General features: G+C 35.6%; 1 protein-coding gene across 1 annotated transcript in view; it reads right to left on the bottom strand.

The window, feature by feature from the left end:
• wdr18 (WD repeat domain 18) overlaps positions 1-21,789 on the bottom strand; it is a 147,498-nt gene that overhangs the window by 24,277 nt on the left and 101,432 nt on the right. The gene's annotated exons all lie outside the window — the stretch shown is intronic.

Here is a 21,789-nt window from a genome sequence, read left to right as displayed (position 1 = left end):
TATATGTTTTAGAAAAGGCTTGTATTTCTTGGAAGAAAACGGACCACCTCAGCTACACCTCATGGCTTTATTTAGTGTTAAATGCTTATATTGTGAGTTTAATTGCAACTTTATGTGACATTTATCGTCATACTACTGAAAACTGCAGCAAATAGTTCACCTCAGATTTTGAAAATAAAATAAACTATGTGAAATTGAACTTTAGAACTGTGACTCAGTCTAAACCAACACATATCAGTGAATTCAGTATGTACATTTAATAATGTTAAAGAGGTTTACTATTAACTAGATTATAAACCTTACCATTGCGTTAGAGTGCAGTAAGCGCACTATTTTATGTTAGAAATAGAAAATTTGCAAACATTGCAAACTGTAGACCCCCAAAAGGTATTCTTGGTTAACTATAACCCTCTGTCAGCATTAAAAACAAGCAAAGTCAAATGCAGACAAACAAAAAAAATCTCAGGATGTAACCAGGAAAAAGTGCAATGTCTGGGTAGATATACACAATACTCAAACACACACAAACGCCTGAAGAAGAGCTGAAAAAAAAAAGGTCACCTGCTGTGACACACTCAAAAAATATGTTACCTGGTTCTTCAAACTACTTAATTAAAAAGAGCTGAACCAACACAGTTCTTTGTTTTTTGGCACAAATTTGTGTCGTCCATCCACTTAAATTAGCAAAAAACAATCAAGTTAACTTAATTGATGATGTTGAAACAACATGCAGAAATTGTGTGGAACCCAGCAGTTTTTACAGTGCATAAATAAAAAAATAAAATAAAATAAACTGCTGTTTGCTCAAACTACTTTTTAAAAATTTATTTAAAAAGTTCATTTGGAACAACTTTACTGTTTTAAGTCCAATCCACTTACATTTGCAAAAACTGAGCTAACTTAATTTCTTCATGTTCTCCCAACACAAATCGATTGATTGATTGATTGATTGATTGATTGATTGATTGATTGATTGATTGTAGAACCTAGAATTTTTACAGAGTACACATACACTAAAATGTGGAAAAAACATAACATTAATAATGTACTGACCTTGGTATTACGCTTTAAATTGAACACAGAGCTACTGTTTGTACCTCCTGTTGTCTACATTTTTAAACAAATAGCAGAACTCTGCACAGTCAAAACAGATTAATCATTGAATCTAACTTCCTCCAGCAGCTGTTGAAGACAAGTATTATTGCAGTGCAGGTTTAAAGGGGTGGTCCAGAATGTAATTTTAAGGCTTGGTTGTGTTAATAAAATGCAAAGCAATGTGTGCTCATGTTTCACTTGAAGGAAATCATTTTATTTTTTCATAAATCTCACTTTGATTGTACACAGCTACTCCGCTAACATAAAAATGACTGATGTATTTCCTAGTTCCTCTGAAAGGCTCACCCTCAAGTGATTCTTATTGGCCATCGTCATAATGTGCTGCGATTCGCAGATCGGCTCAATGTCACGCCCATACAAGCACGCGTATTTTGTGGAAACAGTCAACCTCATGCTCCCTCTCAAAAATAACATCTGACAAGTGTCTGTAACAAGTGAAAATGGGATGCAGCACCCTTAAGAGAGTGTGTGTGCACGCCATTGTGTGTGTGTGTGTGTGTGTGTGTGTGTTTATGTGTGTGCGTGTGTATACTATGAACTATCTGTAACACGAGAAGTGCATGTGCGCGGGAGAGATGTTTATTTTTTTTTTCTCTCATGCTCGGATTTCGTTATTTTCTGTGGTGACGCTGCTGACAGAATAAAGCACAAGATGTGGGATGAGACCTGTGTGAGCCTGGATTGATTTTTTTTGCTGCTACATACCAGTTAGGGGTGCTTTTGCTGTATTTTTTTTTTTAATCAACGCATTACAGAACATCTTTCACACACATCCGGAATATGCCTAAGTAACATGAATCGTTCACATATCTTTTGCGACTTCATTATCTGAGATGTAAAACGCATGGAAAAGCTGCCTATAGAGAGAAACAATGCAAAGCTGCGCACACACATAGACAGAGAGCCTGCATGCGTCTGTGAAGTGTGTGTGTGTTTATAGCAGTTTGACTGATAAATATGGATTTGTAGCTAAATCGTTAGTGGTGGCGAACATCATTTCCCATTGTTTACATTTTTGCTACAGCATACCGTTAAGGCTAGACATTGTACATGTCATGATCAATTTTAACAAATAAAAACACTTACAGGTCGTGGCTCAGAGTTCACAGCGTCTGCTTAGAGCAGCTCTTTCTTTGAGGAGATTTTAGCTGAATCCAACACTGAACTGGGAGAGATTCTGGAGCTGTTTTGTCAAATCATGCTTGCTATGTATTTTATAATTCTATGGAACATAATTAATATTGAACTGGAAGCACTTCTGTCTTTGTGTTGTGTCATTTGGAAGCTCAAATACAAAAACAGAGAAGCTCTCTGGAAATAGCAGGATGGCATTTCTCCCTCTGCTGTAACATTACAGCGACTCTGGCCACGGCCCTTAGCTGCGCAGTGTGTGCGCGCAGTAAACGAACCTTTGTGATCTAACAGGGGGCGGAAGTATTTTTTTTTGTGCCCAAAATTCGTTCATTGCAGGCTTTGCTAAGCTAACTCTGTAAAAATTAAGGTCTACCTTTGCATTAAACTTTGAGCATTTTACATTCAGAGATGTTGTTTGTGTTAACACAGCTACATTATCAACTAATCATTTATCAACTACAGTTTAAAACATGATATCATGACATCATAGTGGATGTCCTGGTCAGGCCAGTGCACACATACTGATAGAATGCTTTATGGTCCCATATTCAATCATTCTCTACTTTTTAAATTCAGTTGTACACAAAGTTCTATTGAGACATCTTCCATCAAAGGTCCGTGGGTCACTCTTTCACTATGATGCAATCTATATTTTTTGTCCTATGACATAGCAAACACTTGGATATACACAGATCAGGCATACAACAATGACCACCCCTAATCTTGAGAAATGAGTGCAACTGGCAACCAAATAGTTTCAATGGTGTGGTTCTGAGAGCAGGCTTTCAGTCAGTTTAGTGTTAAGTGCTATTCACACAAAGCACAATAACTATAGAGATAATGAGAAAGATGTTGGAGAAATGATTTTGAATGTAAAATAACAGCAGAGATCAGACCATAGCTATAACAATAAAGACACAGAGACAAAATCACTGCAATCACTTTCAGAAAGATTTTCCCCCAGCTAATAAACATTGAAACACTGCCAGCTGGTCAGAATCAACTGAAATATAAATGGTTGAGGAGAAGCTCGCTGCTTGATGTTAAGCCCTCTTTTCAAAAATTATTTAAAGATAATAACTATCTTGAAAACATTTGGTTACACCTTGGGAGGTAATGACACTTTTTTATTTTTTTACATGGAAGCTATAAAAGCCAGGCAAGAAAACTGAAGTATAATAATAAATGTTTCTCAGCTTCGTGTTGCGTCCTTTTTTTTTTTTTTTTTTAGTTCACTACACTGTCTTTTTTTTGTTGGTAAATTCCTGTTTGATTAGACAGATTAAACAAGCTGGTTTCACTGGTCAGATGTGCTATAAATATATAAAGTATGTTCTATAAATGTATAAATGCACACTGAGGACATCTGCTGTTTGTCATCATTAACTGGTGTAGACACAAATATAGTTATCAATACATTTATATGCACAGTTAACATCCTCTGAGTGACCAGGCCTTTAAAAAGGTAAATGTTTCAAATTTAATAGAGTTTGATACACATCAGTTGTTCAATGTCCATTATAGTGAGTAGGTTAAAAAAGTGGTAACCGATGACCAAATACTGAGCCATCATCCAGCACACTGATGTCAAAAAAAGAGAAGAGACTGTTTAGCATTGTTCACTGCAACAAATCACCAGCAGTTATAATATTAGTCACTAAGGCTATATGTCATAGCACACTGTTCATCACAGACTTCTGCATAAAGCCTGTGTAGTCAATGACCGAGTCCTCATGGTAAATCCTCACCTTTCCCTATAACACATGACACGGGCTGAAAGAATAATCAGACTTGGACTGTTGTTGATTGTAAAAATGTGACCTGGTCTGACGAATCAAGACTCCTGTCAACAGCTGAGTGCAGATGACTGGTAATAGAGACTCTGAACACACAGTTACATGTAGGTGTCAGAGTTTTATGATTTCTTGGAACACATTAAGCTCCATTATCCCAACAACACAATCCCTGACAGCTGTTAGTTGTCTGAAAAATGTTGTGGACCAAGTGCACCCATTCATGCTAACAGGACAATGCACCTATCTAGACTTGCCAGAATCATCAAAAATGGTTCAAGAAACAGGCAGATGAACTTCTGTTAATGCCTTGGCCTACAAATTTATCTGACACAAATCCAACCAAACAATCGTGGACCAGCTTAGAAAAGCAGGTTCACGCTGGATCACTCTGCAAGGTATGGGAACTGGAGGTCTTGATGCTGACAATATGGTTTCTCACAACACTAAAGACCTACTGAACTGCACATTAAATCAATAATTTGCTTTGTGGCTGCTGTTTTATGAATCTAGTTTTTTTTTTTTTTGGTCATATTTATTAATTACTTAATGAATGTTTAAATGCATTGACCAACCGACCAACAAACAAACCAATAAATATGCATTGACCAATAAATCAATAAATAAAAGTAAATAAATAAATGCATCGACACAAAAAATAAATAAAATAAATAAATAAATAAATAAATAAATAAATGCATTTACTAATAAAAATAAATAAGTAAAAATGCATTGATAAATAAATAAATAAATGCATTGACCAATAAACAAACAAACAAACAAACAAACAAACAAATAAATGCATTGACCAATAAATAAATAAATAAACAAATAATAAACAAATAAATGCATTGACCAATAAATAAATAAATAAAAAAACAATTGCAACAAACAATGAAAAAAATGAGAAGACAAAAAATAAATATAAATAAATAAATGCATTGACCAATAAATACAAATAAATAAATAAAAGCAACAAACAATAAATTAATAAAATGAATAAATAAATAAATGTATTCACCAATACATAAATAAATAAAACGAATTGGCCAATAAATACAAATAAATAAATAAATAAATGCAACAACCAATAAATCAATATATATATATATATATATATATATATATATATATATATATATATATATATATATATATATATATATATATATATATATATAAATGCAATGATTAAACAGATAAATGGAAAGTAGTCCAAATTTTATTAACACATCAATTTTTCTCCAATCCAACTTTTCAAAAAAAAAAAATAAATAAATAAAATAAAAATCTGGCAACACAGACTGCATTTATGTTATGTGCGATTGTGTTTGTTGGCTGAAAATCTCAAAGCTAAATCCAGAAAATCTCCAAGCTATGAACTTTGCTATTTTTCCACTTCAGTTCTCTCCCCTACTGAGTGGAATTGGATTGGAAACTGAGGAGAGATAAAACCAGCAGATAATCTTTTACAACTCCAGCACTCTGAAGCAATAAAGAGCTCTTCACCTCCCGCTTGCCATGTTGGACATTTTTATTTGCCATTACTGTCAGCACAGAACATACTAGCACCAATTCACAGAAACCATCCGTCTGTCTGAAACTCCATACTGACCGAAATACACTTGGAGAGAAAAAAGTTTGTTTGTTTGTATTGAGCTGACACATCCAGACACTCTCAGGAATTTAAGAGTCTTCTTACTGTTCACCTGAGATTAATTAACAACAAGCAGGTCCAACTAAGCTTCTGGCATCTGCTTTTTAAAAAGTGCTAAACACAGATCATCTGCACAAGTGAGATCTGTGACAGACTCAAACTGAACTACATAGACTAAACGGCATCCTAAAGCAAACGAATGGATCCAAACAAAACTCTGTAAACAAGAATTGATTTGATTTGATCTATTTATTTATTTTCAAACAAAAATATCACATAATATCATTAACAAAAAATACATTTCATCATGGTCGAAAATGAAGTGGGATGAAGCACAAGCTTATTATTTTCCCACCCCATTACCACATACATCATTTGTCTATTACTTAAACTTATTTCTTCTTTCACTTATCTCGTCTTTTTACATGAAACATATTTTATCCTTTTGGCATCTTTGACAAGTTACATGTTTGATTCCTTTTGTACCTTTGCATTTTGTAACAGACCCAAAGAAAAAAAAAAAAAAAAAAAAAACATAGTACTGCAAACAGTCATTAATTAAAATTTGATCACACCTTTATCTTTTTAAATTACCTTCATCATTATTTTCCTTTAATAATATATATTTATGCTACTTTTTCAATTAATTAATATCCTGACATTGTTTGAGAGTCTGATCTAGACTGTTCCATAGTTTTACACCACTGACAGACATACACAAACTTTTTAAAGTTGTCCTTGTTTTCAACCACCAAAAATTGTGTTCTTCTCTCAGATTATATTATTATTATATAATAAGAACAATTTAGCCTACCCAATTCACATGTACCGCATGTCTTTGGACTGTGGGGGAAACCGGAGCACCAGTAGGAAACCCACATGAACGCAGGGAGGACATGCAAACTTCACACCATAACACTAAATGACCCAGCCGAGGCTCGAACCAACAACCTTCTTGCTGTGAGACGACAGCACTAACTACTGTGCCACTGCGTTGCCCTCAAATATAAATTACAAAATACAATTTTTTATTTGAAATACGTATTTGAAATACATGTATCAGAAATACTGCACATCCCAGCTCATTTGGTTATTAAACCAAACAAACTATAATTAAAAAAGTAATTTATCCTTGAAAAAAATTAAAAACATCTAAAGACAGTAAACCATTTTATTTTATTATTACTTTTAAAAAACGAAAAAAAAAATGTTTTCAATTAAATTACCTTGTATTTATAAATGATGACCAAAATAAATAAACATTACTTAATATACAGCATATTAAAAGATTTCTAAAGGATATTAAACACTGTAAACTGGATTCTGACTTCCAAAATGCGGACATGACCGGTATAATAAGGATTTTAAAAATTTTTCAACCGCTTTTTTTTTTTTTTTACCCTGGTGAGCATGAGAAAAAAAGGCTCCTATTAAACCCAAAGATACTGTGTTTTCTCATTCATTCATTTTCCTTCAGCTTAGTCCCTTTATTCATCAGGGGTCACCACAGAGAAACTGAACCGCCAACTTATCCAGCATATGTTTTATACAGCAGATGCCCTTCCAGCTGCAACCCAGAACTGGAAACATCCATACACACTCATTCACACATACACTATGGCCAATTTAGTTTATTTAATTCACCTACAGCTCAGGTTTTTTTACTTTGAGGGGAAACCGGAGCACCTAGTGGAAACCCACACAAATACGGGGAGAACATGCAAACTCCACACAGACATGCCAACTGACTCTGCCGGTCTCGAACCAGCGACCTTCTTGCTGTGAGCCAACCACGGTGTTGCATACTGTATGTTTTATTTCACAGCATAATATTTAAGTTAAACATTTTCAATGTAAGTTTCATTATAAACATTATATCATCACATTATATCATCACTCAAAAGTTCCCGAAGAAAAACTTAAGATTTGTGAATCTCGACATTATGCCCAACAGACAAGATTCCACTCATAAAATTCACCTAAATATTGAATAAAGCAGAAACCTAAATATTCCTTATAAATTTTACAGTAAACCGCTAAAGCCATTTCCAGGTTTGCATTACATATTTCCTATATGCCCACAGACATTTGAACATCAAATATTTAAATGTTTCCAATTTTGTTGAATTAATAATGTGGTCATGAAATTATGGACAAAACTCATCCGATTGAAACTAATTTAAATGAAAAAAATAAAAATAAATGAATCGCAACCGTTAACCGCAACTGTTAACATCAACAAAAGTTTTTCCATTACAGTGGAGAAAATGCCAGTGATTTTCATCAAAAGCAAACATAATTAAGGTAAATATCTACACTTCAAAGACGCTGCGGAGTAAGTGTTTTCTACAGCACAATTTTGTCCCGTCGCCCTGATATCCTCTAAAGATTAATCATTGCATAATTCCACAGAAAGAGACAGAGTGAGGAGATCTATCACACAGAAGATTCTGTTGGCAGATTAGATTACACTCATAAACTGTGTTGGCGTTTGATAGAAAAAATGTAAAAATGAGCTCCATCACTCAACATAGACTGAGTCACTGCAGATGCTGATGACATCAAAAGTAAAACTGGCCACACGGGAAGCCAGGTTGGAACTGTTTTGATGAGAGAGGTTGTCAGATCCCCTTGATAAAAGAAAATGCAGGAGATTGTAAGATTAAAATAAGATTTATATAATAATTGAAAAAAAAGAACTTCGTGCCCATGTGGTTTAATTAAAAGTGAAAAATCTGGGTTCTGCTGTGAGCATTAAAACAGTGATCAACTTCATTTGCCTTCATTTTTGCTTTGCGTCATTAAGAAAAGCCACCTATTCCTTCTCGAGCCTTTAGATCCGGGATTGCTGATTTATTGAGGACAGTCAAATTAACACAAAGGCACTTCTTACAATCGGAGCTTCCAAGGCAGCCTTGTGCTTTCCACAAAAAATAGACGGTGATAAATAGTTTTTTGCAGAGTAGTGGCTCAGTGAACTGTGTGTACATTAATCCCTGTTTCTGAATGATGCCAAAGCAATTATGATAAAACAGGTAAGCAGCAATGCAGCGGCAGACGCCTGGAGGACGCGCTGGTCTCTCGGCAGTGCGGATTTGGCGGGAGAAACGTGGAGCTCCTCTCCAAATGCAATTAAACTATGTAGGTCTTTTCATCAATTTAACTTGGATCAAAACTGGTCAGAAAGAATGCAGTCCACGCAATCTGCAGATGACTCTTGCATTTTGGAGGAATTTTGTAGAATTATGTAGAAAGGACCCTTGTGAACTGTTTTAAGTTATTACACTTTCATTATGTTGGTGGCTGTTTTTACCCCATTGATTCCCATTTTAATGATGTTTTTTGAGTGCAAAGCCATGACAGCATACAATCACACATTCTTGATTGTTGGTGGTTTTCCATGTTGGGAAGAGGTAAAATGTGTAATTGACCATCAGCTGGCAGCATTAATACTTTAGATAGGCCTGTGCAAAAAAGTTTATATGGAGTTCTATAGAGTAAATCAGCGTACTAAGTGTGTAAGTGTGCATAAATACACTTACTATGTTTACTACTTTACTACGTTGCTTGCTTACTAAATTTTCCAAAGTGATTTTTTGTACATTTTTAAAAACATTTTCATAAAAATAACCCACCTGACAAAAGTCTTGCCGTCTATCCAAGTTTTAGGAACAACAAATAAACAATTGACTTCTAGTTATTCATTTGATATCAGAAGTGGCTTAAATGAAAGGCAAAGGCCTCTAGATTACACTTATTTTACCAAAATAAAATATGATCATGCCTTGATTTTAATTTTTTTTAATTAGGACAGTAATGTCTGACTTTGCTGAGACAAAAGACTTATCACTTAACATAAATAATGTACAGTATAGAATATAAAGTCATCATGTATGACTCCCATGAGCTTGGATGACTGCATCTATACATCTCTGCAATGACTCAAATAACTTATTGATAAATTCATGTGGAATGGCAAAGAGAGTGTTCTTGCAGGCCTCGCAGAGTTCATCAAGATTCTTTGGATTTATTTTCAATGCCTCCATCTTAACCCAGACATGCTCAATAATGTTCCAGTCTGGTGATTAGGTTGGCCAATCTTGGAGCACCTTAACCTTCTTTGCTTTAAGGAACTTTGATGTGGAGGCTAAAGTATGAAGAGGGCCGCTATCCTGTTTAAGAATTTACCCTCTGCTGTGGTTTACAATGTAATGGGCAGCACAAATGTCTTAATATCTCAGGCTGTTGATGCTGCCATCCACTCTGCAGATCTCTTGCACAGCCCCATACTGAATGTAACTCCAAACCATGATTTTTTCTTCACCAAACTTGACTGACTTATTTGAGATTCTTGGGTCCTCAAGTTCCAATAAGTCTTCTGCAGAGACTTATTCTTCTGCAGAGAAAATTTAGCAAGGCCCCGTCAACATTTATTGATATTATTGCTCATATTAGTTTGCACTAAGGATGACAATTTTTTTTTCAAACAAATTATATGTTTATTACTATATTTAGATAGTTTTATGCACAAATAATAGCCTAATCTAAAATATAAAAGCAAAACATCAGTAGGGGTTGGGGTTTTGGTGTTCATAGGTTGCTAGGTGACCATCAACCATTTTTTCAGAAGATGACAAGTTGGCAAATTATTGATGTTACTCTGATACAAGTTTTATTTATAAACAAAAGTTCAAAGCACTGCAGTGTTTGGTGTTCTGTGCTTGTCTTAGATAAAAAGTCTTACAGAAATGTGAATATTCCATACAAGCTGAAGTTGATCGGTCAATTCTTGACGAGTGACTTGCAGTGTGTTCGCAGCCTGGGGTTCATTGGCACAAGTGCATCACCTCCATTGGAAACAACAAACCTGTGCAAACTCTAGAAATACGTGATATGCAAACAGCCCCTAAAAGACCATGATCATTTGCAATCTCCATCATTTGATCTTCTTGCACAGACATGCTGGATTCACCTGATTTGTTGACAAGCGGGTTGCAAATCCATTTCTTAACAGTTTGTGGGTCCTTTACAAGGACTTTTCCCCTTAGCAAAGAAACTTTTCACAGACTTCTATTTCTTACTCAGTTTGCTTCTTGTGGGTTAAATTGAAGCACTTAAGAGACCGAGATGTAAGTGAGAGAATACAGTCATTTTTCAAAACAAAAGACTTTTAGCTAGAAGTGAGGTTATTATTTGTTGTTTACAACTGTTACAACTGTGTTCGACGACAAGGCTTCTGTCAGGTAGTATATGTATTAGGGCTGGGCGATATGGCAAAAAAAAAATCTTTTTTTTTTTCATAAAGTTTGACTGATTCATGATTTCGATTTTTTTTTTTTGTGTGTGTAACTAGTCAACTTAAAACATTACAACAACTGATGACTGAAGTAACATTCTCTTTATAAGTGACTTGAAAAACCATCTGGTTAAGGAACATTGTATTTTTAATGGCCATGCCATACATAAATTAGTCAACAAGGTGTAAATAAATTTAAAACAAATTCACAAGGTAAATATCGTTGCAGAAGATTTAAAATATATATATATATATATATATATATATATATATATATATATATATATATATATATATATATATATATATATATATATATTTGTGTAAATATTGCAGTTGCAGGAATACAGAGGTATTTTTTTGCAAGTTTTGCTGAGTCTATGAAAGATTGGCTGTCAGTTCGGCTTTGACTTTGTCTTCTTCTGATTGAATGACAGGTTGTAATGCTGCTGCCTTTTTCATAAAAAGATACAGTGGAAGTAAAGGACTGAACATAGATACTGTGAAGACTAATTTAACCCAATGCGTGAAGTTGTGGACAAATAGCAGGAGCAAATAAAAGCACCAGATGTGCGTCTAATATAAAATATTACTTATTACAAGTATATTACTAATATTACAAACACTTAAATGCTTGTATTTGTTGTGTTCGTTCTAGCTTTGCAATGCATGCCCACAACTTCTTGCATTGAGTTAAATTAGGCGGTCCAGTCTCTGTGTTCAGTCTGTCACTACCATGATTGAAACCCAGATAGGCAGTCAGGCAAAGTAATACAGAGAGTGAACCAAAGCGCATTGGTGTAATTATAATGCATCTAACGTTTTTATTTAAAAAATTGCGATACCTTGTAGTAATATAAAATTCAATCGTCTTAAAATGTAAATTTGAATTAATCATAAAAAAAATAAAAAATCGCCCAGCCCTATGTATTAAAATAAATTTAATGTGTCACCAAAAATCATTCTATTTGCTGAAACTCAAAGAACTTTGTGGCCAAATCAAGATTCAAAAATCACTCTAGAGTAGATGCAAAACAGCCCCAACAGCACACAAGTGTTAAAAATGTACTATGCACAATATCAATTGTAATAAGGAAAGACTCGAACAATAATACCTAAATAAATAAAACAGATTAAATCATTTGTGAACCACTAGAAGAGTGTGGTGGTGTTTGTGTCTACAGAGACACTGAATCTCAGCCTATACTTGATTTTCTTCTTGTTTTGCTTTGCTTGAGATGTTTTTGGCCTTTAGCCTGTGGGTGTGTAGACTATAGCCAATAATGACACACGGTACGGGTGAGGCCAGGACCTCATTTTATCTGTTCCCGATGCTCGGAAGGCTCCTCTAAATGATTGTGCCTCAACACAAAAACATTTTGCATTTGTAGCTCGACATATTAACAGGCACTGTAATAAATAAGACATGTCTGGTACACAGGTGCACATTTGTAATTAAAATTTTAAAAACTGCTGGCCAGACATGGTGCTGAAGTATTGCTGTTGTGTACCAACAACATTGTTTTCTTTCTGGGATCTTGTTACCCAATATGATATGCAATATAAGAATTGCCCAAGGCATCATTGGTATAAATATTACAATAAATATTACAAATGTGTTAAAATGTGTGCTGAGAATAATAATACACTTGGTTTTGTTTTATAAAGTTATAAAAGTAAGTAGCAGTGAAGTAAAATTTGGATTTAGTTTACAATTACTTGTGTTTACATTAGGTCAGAATCTAATGATGCAGGACATGCTCTCTGCTTAAAGGAATAATGCAGAGGTGTAAAAGAGTAATTTTCCTTCATAGCTACTTAACACTGGGACAACCATAGAATTGCCATGTCAGTCATTCTGACTGTTCCCATAAGAGACATCATATTGTCACTTCATATTTACATTCAAAGGTTCTATTGAGATATTACATTAAGCTTTGAATGTCTGTACCCATATTTAATGAAGTCATTACCGTAAAAATACAATATTTTTGGTAATACAGCCTATAAATGTGTAGTTAGGCTACTAGACTGCCTGTGAAGGTCCAGGGCTCACTTTCATTTTCACTTTCACAAGCAGGGAAGCAATTAATAAGCTGTTTTGAAAGACATATATAAAGTAAAGATATGTTTTTGCAATCAGAAATTTATGTTTATGTTAGCAGGAAGTTGCTAGGTAAAGATGCATTCACATTCAAAGTAACTGGGAAAAGTAGCAGACACTAAAATGCTTGTGATCATTTTGACAGCTATGGTATAAAGATAGAAACGTTAATAGCTCTTGTGGTTTGTAATTTAAATAAAATAACAATGTTCAAAAAAAAAAAATACACATTTTAGAAAATTCAGGGTAATTTAAAAATTTGTGGGTTTTATTTTAAACAAAGCTATTAAATAAAAAAATGGTCAAAATGACAGCCTCTGTACAATTTTTTTTGAAGATTTGTATTTTGAGAAATTCTGAAGCCTTACAATTTTATGTACATTTAAAAAGTATACATTTTTAGACATCACATCATAAAAATATCCCTTGCTGCTAACAAACAGATTGAGTTACTAATGTCCACTTTAATATTTTAAGTATTATTTATTTTGCAGATGAGATCCATTTTAACATACGTGAAATTGGCCAGGCATGTTCGTTGGTTTATTGGATGCCATATTGCATAAGGTTCAGGTCTCATGGACCTGAGAGAAATTTTGGCCATAGAGGAATCATGTGCTAAAAGATGTAAAGTTCTGCGTTTGGACGCAGCATAGATACTGAATGAATTTTGAAGGCTCTGCAGTAAAAAAAATCAGTTTTTTTTTTTCAATTTTTTTAAATAACCTCAAAATAACTTCAATTATTTAAATTACAGAATTTTTCTTCAATTCATATTCCCAGCAAATTTCTGTAATTTATTGTCTGTTATTTTATGGCATATGTCTGTAAATAAATTTTTTAAAGTTTTTTTTTCAGGCACCCTGACTGCCGTAAAATAAATAATTAAAATAAACTATTTTCTTTACAGTGTAGATGCGTCCTTCACTGCCTTAGAAATCCCACAACCCTGTGCCTTCCATTACTGACAGTTGTGCAAAAAAAACAAAATTAAGATGGCATTTTGAAGAACAGATTGGGTGTCATTTTGTTTAAATGTGTTTTTTTGACCAACCCTTTCTATATTTGATGCCATTTCTATTGAGAAGTTATTGTAGTAAGCCCTTAATAATTCCCTTAGTTATCATCAAAGCTCTCTATTTTGCTATGATGTACATGAATAAACTATTATGCTTTCTCAGAAGTCTGTCTGAATACAGATTTATAAGGTAACTTTTTGGACAAATGCTGCCTCCAGAGTCATATAGACTCCTGATAGAGCAGCGAGGCAACAAGTCATCGGGCTAAGCTTTCTGACGCAGTCTATAACAGTCAATCAGCAGCAAATAATAGAGGAAGGAAGTGATTCAGCTGTGAACACAATACAGAGTCAGCCACAGGATAAAGAGCATCCATGGCCAGACCTTAGTGAATACTGTGCTCTTCTGGCATAAGTAGGGATTCATACAAGAAGAAATAAATACTTTACCTCTGAGTCAATAAGGAAGTACCAGCTTTTTGGCTTTTCAGCCACAAAAAGCTATAGGATTGACTCTCAAAACTCTGAAAAGTAGCTTCTGCTTAAGTTAAATCTGAGGTTTAACAACTTTGATGAGTATGCTGCATATTGGAATAAGTTGTGTAGTTTGTAGTTTTATACAACTAAATACAAAGCAGGATAAAACATTTCATGTGGCTTGTTCCCTTTGTATTGTGAGAGATTAAAACCTTAAACACAAATCTCTAGTCTTCAATCTTGTAGTTTATTTTACTTATTTAATACTCAAGTACAATTTTAGTTAAATGTTTTTTTATGTTTACTTGAGTATGTTTCTGACCTGATACTATGGAAGTTTTTTACTAACAAAATGTAAATGACAATTCAAATGACTGGTGAATCCATAGTAAGGTAAGTGACGTTATTAAGTACACAGCTGTCCTATTTGATGAAGTATACCAGACTTGTGTCTTCGGGAGTTCATTCTTCCAAGTCGAACTTGGCAAGTCTGAATTGCATACTTGGTATTGAGAAACAGCTTCTAACAAGCTACTCAGCAATGGAAGAGGTATTTATTTCCAGCTTAAAGCTCCGCCCAGGCTGGTTGATAGGCACTTCTCGTTTGCATTTGATTTATCGATCGGATTCCATTTACATTTGCTGGTTTGAGCATTTAGTTTACCACAATCGAAAACAGTTTTATTGCCAAGTGTGCTTCACACACACAAATAATTTGTTTTGGCTACAGAAGCATCCAGTGTACATAGTGACAAGTGACAACACAAAATAAATATGAAAAAACAACAACAACAACAACAAAAAACAAAGACAATAAACATTAAGCAGAAATGCAATTAGTCAAAAGATCTGAACGCTGAGTTGTATGTACAGATTTGTTATAAATACACAGGTTATATAATGCGAATGTAGAAAGTATTGCATTGTATACTGATATAAGGTGCTGTGTACAAGTGCGTAAGAGAAAGTATTGCACGTTTATTGCACAGTTGGGGAATATTTAACTGTTCATGAGGTAGATGGCCCAAGGAAAAAAGCTTTTGCTGTGTCTGGCTGTTTTTGTGCTTGGTGCTCTGAAGTGCCAACCAGTAATAGGTAATAGTTCAAACAGGTAGTGTGCTGGGTGCAAGGTGTCCAGAGTGATTTTGCGAGCCCTTTTACTCACTCTGGAAGAGTACAGTTTTTGAAGTTTAGGAAGGGTAGTGCAGTGATTCGTTCAGCAGGACTATTCACTGTAGTCTACGGAGGACGGTTTTGGCAGCTAAGCCAAACCAGAACCAGACGATTGAAGTGCAGAGGATAAATTGGATGAAAGCTGAGTAGAACTGTACAAGAAGCTCCTGTGGCAGGTTGAACTTCCCCAGCTGAAAAACGAAGTACAGTCTCTGCTGGGCTTTCTTCACAATAGAGTCTATGTGAATGTCCCACTTCAGATCCTGAGAGATGGTGGTGCCCAGGAACCTGAATGACTCTACTGCAGCCACAGTCCTGTTCATAATGGTGAGTGGAGGAAGTGCAGGGTGGTGTCTCCTAAAGTCCACTATCATCTCCACTGTTTTGTGCGTGTTCAGCTCAAGGTTGTTGTATCAGCATCATAAAGCCAGCCGCTCCACCTCCTGTTTGTATGCAGTTTCGTTGCCGTTCCGGATGAGGCTGATAACAGTAGTGTCGTCTACAAACTAAAGGAACTTGATGGAGGGGTCTTTTGCAGTGCAGTCATTGGTGTACAAGGAGAAGAGCAGTGGAGAGAGAACACATCCCTGGGGGGCACCAGTGCTGATGGTGCTGCTGTCGGATGTGATTTTGCCCATTCTGACTAGCTGTTGTCTATCTGTCAGAAAGCTGGTGATTCATTGACAGACAGAGGTAGGAACAGAGAGCTGGGTCTGTTTGTACTCGAGCAGTGATGGGACGATGGTGTTAAAGGCAGAACCGAAGTCCACAAACAGAATCCTTGCGTAGTTCCCTGGTTTGTCCAGATGTTGTAGGGTATAATGCAGTCCCATGTTGACTGCATCATACACAGACCGGTTCGCTCTATAGGCAAACTGCATAGGGTCCAGCAGTGGTCCAGTGATGTCCTTCAGACATGCTAGCACCAGTCTTTCGAATGACTTCATGGCCACAGATGTTAAAGCAACAGGTGTGTAGTCATTGAGTCCTGTGATCTTTGGCTTCTTCGGGATTGGGATGATAGTGGAGCGCTTAAAGCAGGATGGAACTTTGCACTGTTCCAGTGATCTGTTGAAGACCTGTGGGAAAATGGGAGCCAGCGGGTCAGTGCAGGTTCTCAGACAGCTATTTTGTTGTGGTGTTGATGGCTGTGTAGGGAGATGGTCCAGGCTGTGTTGATGTGGTGTTGATGGCTGTGTAGGGAGATGGTCCAGGCTGTGTTGATGTGGTGTTGATGGCTTTTTAGGGAGATGGTCAGGGCTGTGTTCAAGTAGTGTTGATGGCTGTGTAGGAAGATGGTCCGGGCTGTGTTGATGTGGTGTTGATGGCTGTGTAGGGAGATGGTCCAGGCTGTGTTGATGTGGTGTTGATGGCTGTGTAGGGAGATGGTCCGGACTGTGTTAATGTGGTATTGATGGCTGTTTAGGGAGATGGTCAGGGCTGTGTTCAAGTAGTGTTGATGGCTGTGTAGGAAGATGGTCCGGGCTGTGTTGATGGCTGTGTGGGGAGATGGTCTGGGCTGTGTTGATGTGGTATTGATTGCTGTTTAGGGAGATGGTCCGGGCTGTGTTCAAGTAGTGTTGATGGCTGTGAAGGAAGATGGTCCGGGCTGTGTTGATGTGGTGTTGATGGCTGTGTAGGGAGATGGTCCAGGCTGTGTTGATGTGGTGTTGATGGCTGTGTAGGGAGATGGTCCGGGCTGTGTTAATGTGGTGTTGATGGCTGTTTAGGGAGATGGTCAGGGCTGTGTTCAAGTAGTGTTGATGGCTGTGTAGGAAGATGGTCCGGGCTGTGTTGATGGTTGTGTAGGGAGATGGTCCGGGCTGTGTTGATGTGGTGTTGATTGCTGTGTAGGGAGATGGTCCGGGCGGGTGTGGGGTGTCTGGTCACAATGTGTCAAATCTAAAGTAGAAAATACTCCGCTAGCTTGCAAGATGTTAATTGCTGTCCATGCAGGGGGATGGTGTCTTGTAATTAGTAAAATATTTCAACTCCACCACACCGATGCAGGGTCGTTGGCAGAAAACTGGTTTTGCAGCTTTTTGGCATAGCTCTTCTTAGCCACACCAATCTCTTTTGTCAATGTGTTCCTGGACTGATTGTACAAGATCCTGTCCCCACACCTGTAGGCATCCTCTTTGGCCTGACGAAGCTATCTGAGTTTTGGTGTGTACCATGGCTTATCATTCTTAAATGATAAGTAGTTCCTGCATAACTCACAGAAACTGATGTATGATGTCACGGTCTCTGTGAGCTCGTCCAGGTCCGTGGCTGCAGCTTCAAAAACACTCCAGTCAGTGCATTCAAAAGAGGCTTGTAAGACCTGATCTGTGTCGTTGGTCCATCTCTTAACATTTCTTAGTACTGGCTTAGTAGTTTTTGCCTGTAAGTTGGTATAAGATGAACCAGGCAGTGGTCATCTTAAATTGTGTGCTTAAATTTAAATTGTGTATGTTTAGATTTTGATGATATAGATGTATGCTATCTACACTCACAGAAATAAAAATATGTGAGCTGTCACTGGCGTGGTACCTTTTAAAAAGGTACACATTTGTATTTAAAGGGTCCAATTAGTACCTTAAAAGTAAATATTAGTACCTAAATAATTTAAGAGGAACACTTTTGTACTTTTTAGGTACATGCCCCTGAGGTATTAATATGGACCTTTTAGGTACAAATGCATATATTTTTAAAAGGTGACAACTTGCGTACCTTTATTTCTGAGAGTGTACAAATGTTTGTACTTTCATTTTAGTTATGTTTATTCTTTTAATTTTACTTTCCATAATAAATCCTCTTTTCACTTAACAAGTTTACAATTATAGTAAAGCTAGTTAACAATTTTTTATGATTAATGAAGCAATTATAATGCTTTGTTTCATTATTTTACCTTCATTTACAAGTAACAGGGTATTTACAGCTACTGTATATTTCAGTTTGTTCACATCCCGTCCCTTTGTGCTACTTGGCGGCATAGTTGCAAACTGCGGTTATACCTAAAAACATGTTCTTAATCCTTTAGTGTGGCAGCGCTTCAACTCACTGCGGTAATGCTCCTTTCAAAGTGTCACCCACTGTATGTATTGCAAATGGGCATTTAAGTATGAAAATGACAACATGAGTAACATTTCCAGGTACTCATTTGAGAACGGGACCAAAAAAATGTTATATGCACCTATGGTAATTACATTTCTTAGGCCAAAGTTACTGCTTATTAGTGAGGCCTACTGAAGATGGCTAACTTACAAATTATAGGAAGTGATTTAACTGAGTGATTGATCTCTTTCTCACACAAAAATGGGCACATAAAATACTTAGACAAGCAAATTATGAAGACAGAATTATTTTGTCAGCATCGCTCTAAAAAAAAAAATCTGTTGGTCCCCAAAACATAATTAATACAAGGTGAGCACACTAATTTATTTATTTGCCATGATGAAAAAATACCATTATGATTTTACTAGTTTTTTTTTTTCAAGATACTAGTAATCAGCTTAATCAATAATTGTGTTACACTTTATTGTGTTAAAAGTGTAAAGGCCTAAATAGGTTAATTTGGTTGACTTGGCAGGTTAAGTGAATTAGGCAAGTCACTGAACAACGGTGGTTTGTTCTGTAGCCAATCTAAAAAAAAATAATAATAAAAAATAAAAACTGAGAGGGCTAATAATATTGACCCTAATTAAAACAGATTTCATTCCAGCAAAAATAAAATAAATAAGGTTTCTTCAGAAAAAAATATATAAGAAATATTGTGAAAATGTCCTTACTCTGTTAAACATCTCATAGGAAATAATAATAAAAAAAGAGCACAAAATACACCAAAGGGCTGATGATGGTTAATAATTACATAATAATAAGTGTTTATATTAATTTTAATATACCGTACACTGATATAGCTCAGAACATAATGTAATATAAGCTTAAATTAATAGCAACAACCATTCTAACTTTCATAAATGTCAAAAAAAAAAATATATATATATATATTTAAACTCATTCGAAAGACCCTTGTGAAAATATTTGGCACATACAGGAACATAGTGAAGCTCTATGATTGTTTGGTTTGTCAGACTTGCGGGAACACACAAGAATGATTTTTTCAGATGGGATTTGGAAAATCAGTGATTCTCTTCGAATTTTAATTATTCATTTGTTTGAGACTTTGATTTATATTTAGTTCGCTTCCCAGTTTTATCCCTTGAGTGTCTGAGTAGGGAAAATGCGGTGACCTCCAAATGCTTTTTCACATGATTGTATAATATATGCAAAAACTATGGTCAGAAATCCTTTAAAGTAAAAGTAAATTACACCCATTTAAGCACAGTTGTGAACACACACAATATTTCAATGTGTTTGGTACATGAATGCTGTATTCCAAACAAAAGTCCTGATCTTAAGATAAGATAGATGATTTTCAGCTTGAGATTTTTTGCTGGCAAGTTCAATTACCACTGGATTAATATTTAAAAGAACAATATTGGAGATGAGAAGATTGTTTGGTGCATCCCACATCTTCCGTCATGCTCAATTATGTTCATTGTCACTCTTCAAGGCTTTAAGGATCAATGCTAGAAGATAACAGATATGCAAAAGACATTTTAAGCCAAGCGGCGACTTAAACACAGAGTGAGCCTCGCTGATTTTTGGCGAAGTATGCGGGAGGCATAACATGAATGCTAATGAAGGTGTCAAGACCTCCTGTGGTAAAGTAAAGAAAGCCTGTGGGTAGATTTACAACACACAAATGTGGAAATGGTGAGGGAAGCCTCTTCATCATACATTTTCTTGGCGCAACTCCAGATTGCTGAACACTGTATTTGTGCGCCTCACAAAGTCATTAAAAATCGAATTGTATGAGTAGTTCACCAGAATATAAAACTACATAGTTATTATTTAATCACCCTCACATTGTTTTAGGCCTATATGATTTTTGTTTTATGGAACATGTTTCTGAAGATATTACAATATTATAATTGCCATTTTCCAAGCAATTACACTGAACATAGAGACAGCATACAGCTTATTATTATCATAACAGATTTAAAATAGACATACCTACCTGATTGCAAGTTGCAGATCGTATAATTTTGCATTTGTTTCTATTTAAAAAAAAAAAAAAATTTTTGTTTTATTGACTGAATTTTAGAGCCACCAAAGTTAGTCTGGTGCTATTACACTGTAAAACCTGATAAGTTAAGGTTACTCAAACCATTTGAGCAAACCGATTGGATCAAACCGCCTAAAGTCACAAACTAGACTTGAGTACTCTGAACAAAGTAGTGAAGTGTGAAGGCAATGGGCTTTTAATTTTACACCTAAGAGATGGGAGACCACTACAACACCTACACAGGCATCATCTGTCATTGCAATCTCTTCATTTGAGATTGATGATGGTGACTGCTGTAGTTATTACAGTTGTGTTATTATTTGTTATTTATCCTCAGGAAATCACTGAAGGCAACGATATAATGTGGCAATAAGCTCGTAACTGTACTGTGCATTTACACCTTGGACATATTCATCTATGTAAACACATGAAAACAACAATAACATTATACCAGACACTGTGAAAAGGTCATTCCTGGTCACCAGACTTTTCTGAAAGGGTTTTCGAGTGTCATGAAGTGACGTAATGCTGTGGGACTACTTTACAGGAGTCGTTATTAGGGATTATAGATAGCAAAATTTAGCGTTTTTTTTTTTTTTTAAGCAAGACAGTAAATCACAAACGCTATTATAAATATATTACAAGATGTACTTGTTTTATCTTCTAACTTCCGTGTGCAGACAAAGTTTAGTACCCCTTGGTTTAGTCCTGAAAAATCTGTTTCAAGGGCTATCTAGCCCTTCTCTTCAGCCCTATACTTTCAAGCTAAAGAGAATTTAAGACACCCCTACCCCTTCACATGAACGCACAAAACTAAGGGAAAGGTCTAAGGGGTAGACTTGGGATTGAGCCTTACTCCATTTAACTTGAAGTAATGAGATATTTAAAAGATTAACTAAGTGCTGATTGAC

The sequence above is a fragment of the Danio rerio genome, chromosome 11 (genome assembly GCF_049306965.1).
Source record: "Danio rerio strain Tuebingen ecotype United States chromosome 11, GRCz12tu, whole genome shotgun sequence".
NCBI classification, from domain to species: domain Eukaryota; kingdom Metazoa; phylum Chordata; class Actinopteri; order Cypriniformes; family Danionidae; genus Danio; species Danio rerio.
Note: the sequence above shows the minus strand (reverse complement) of the source record. Positions and strands in the feature narration are given on the sequence as shown.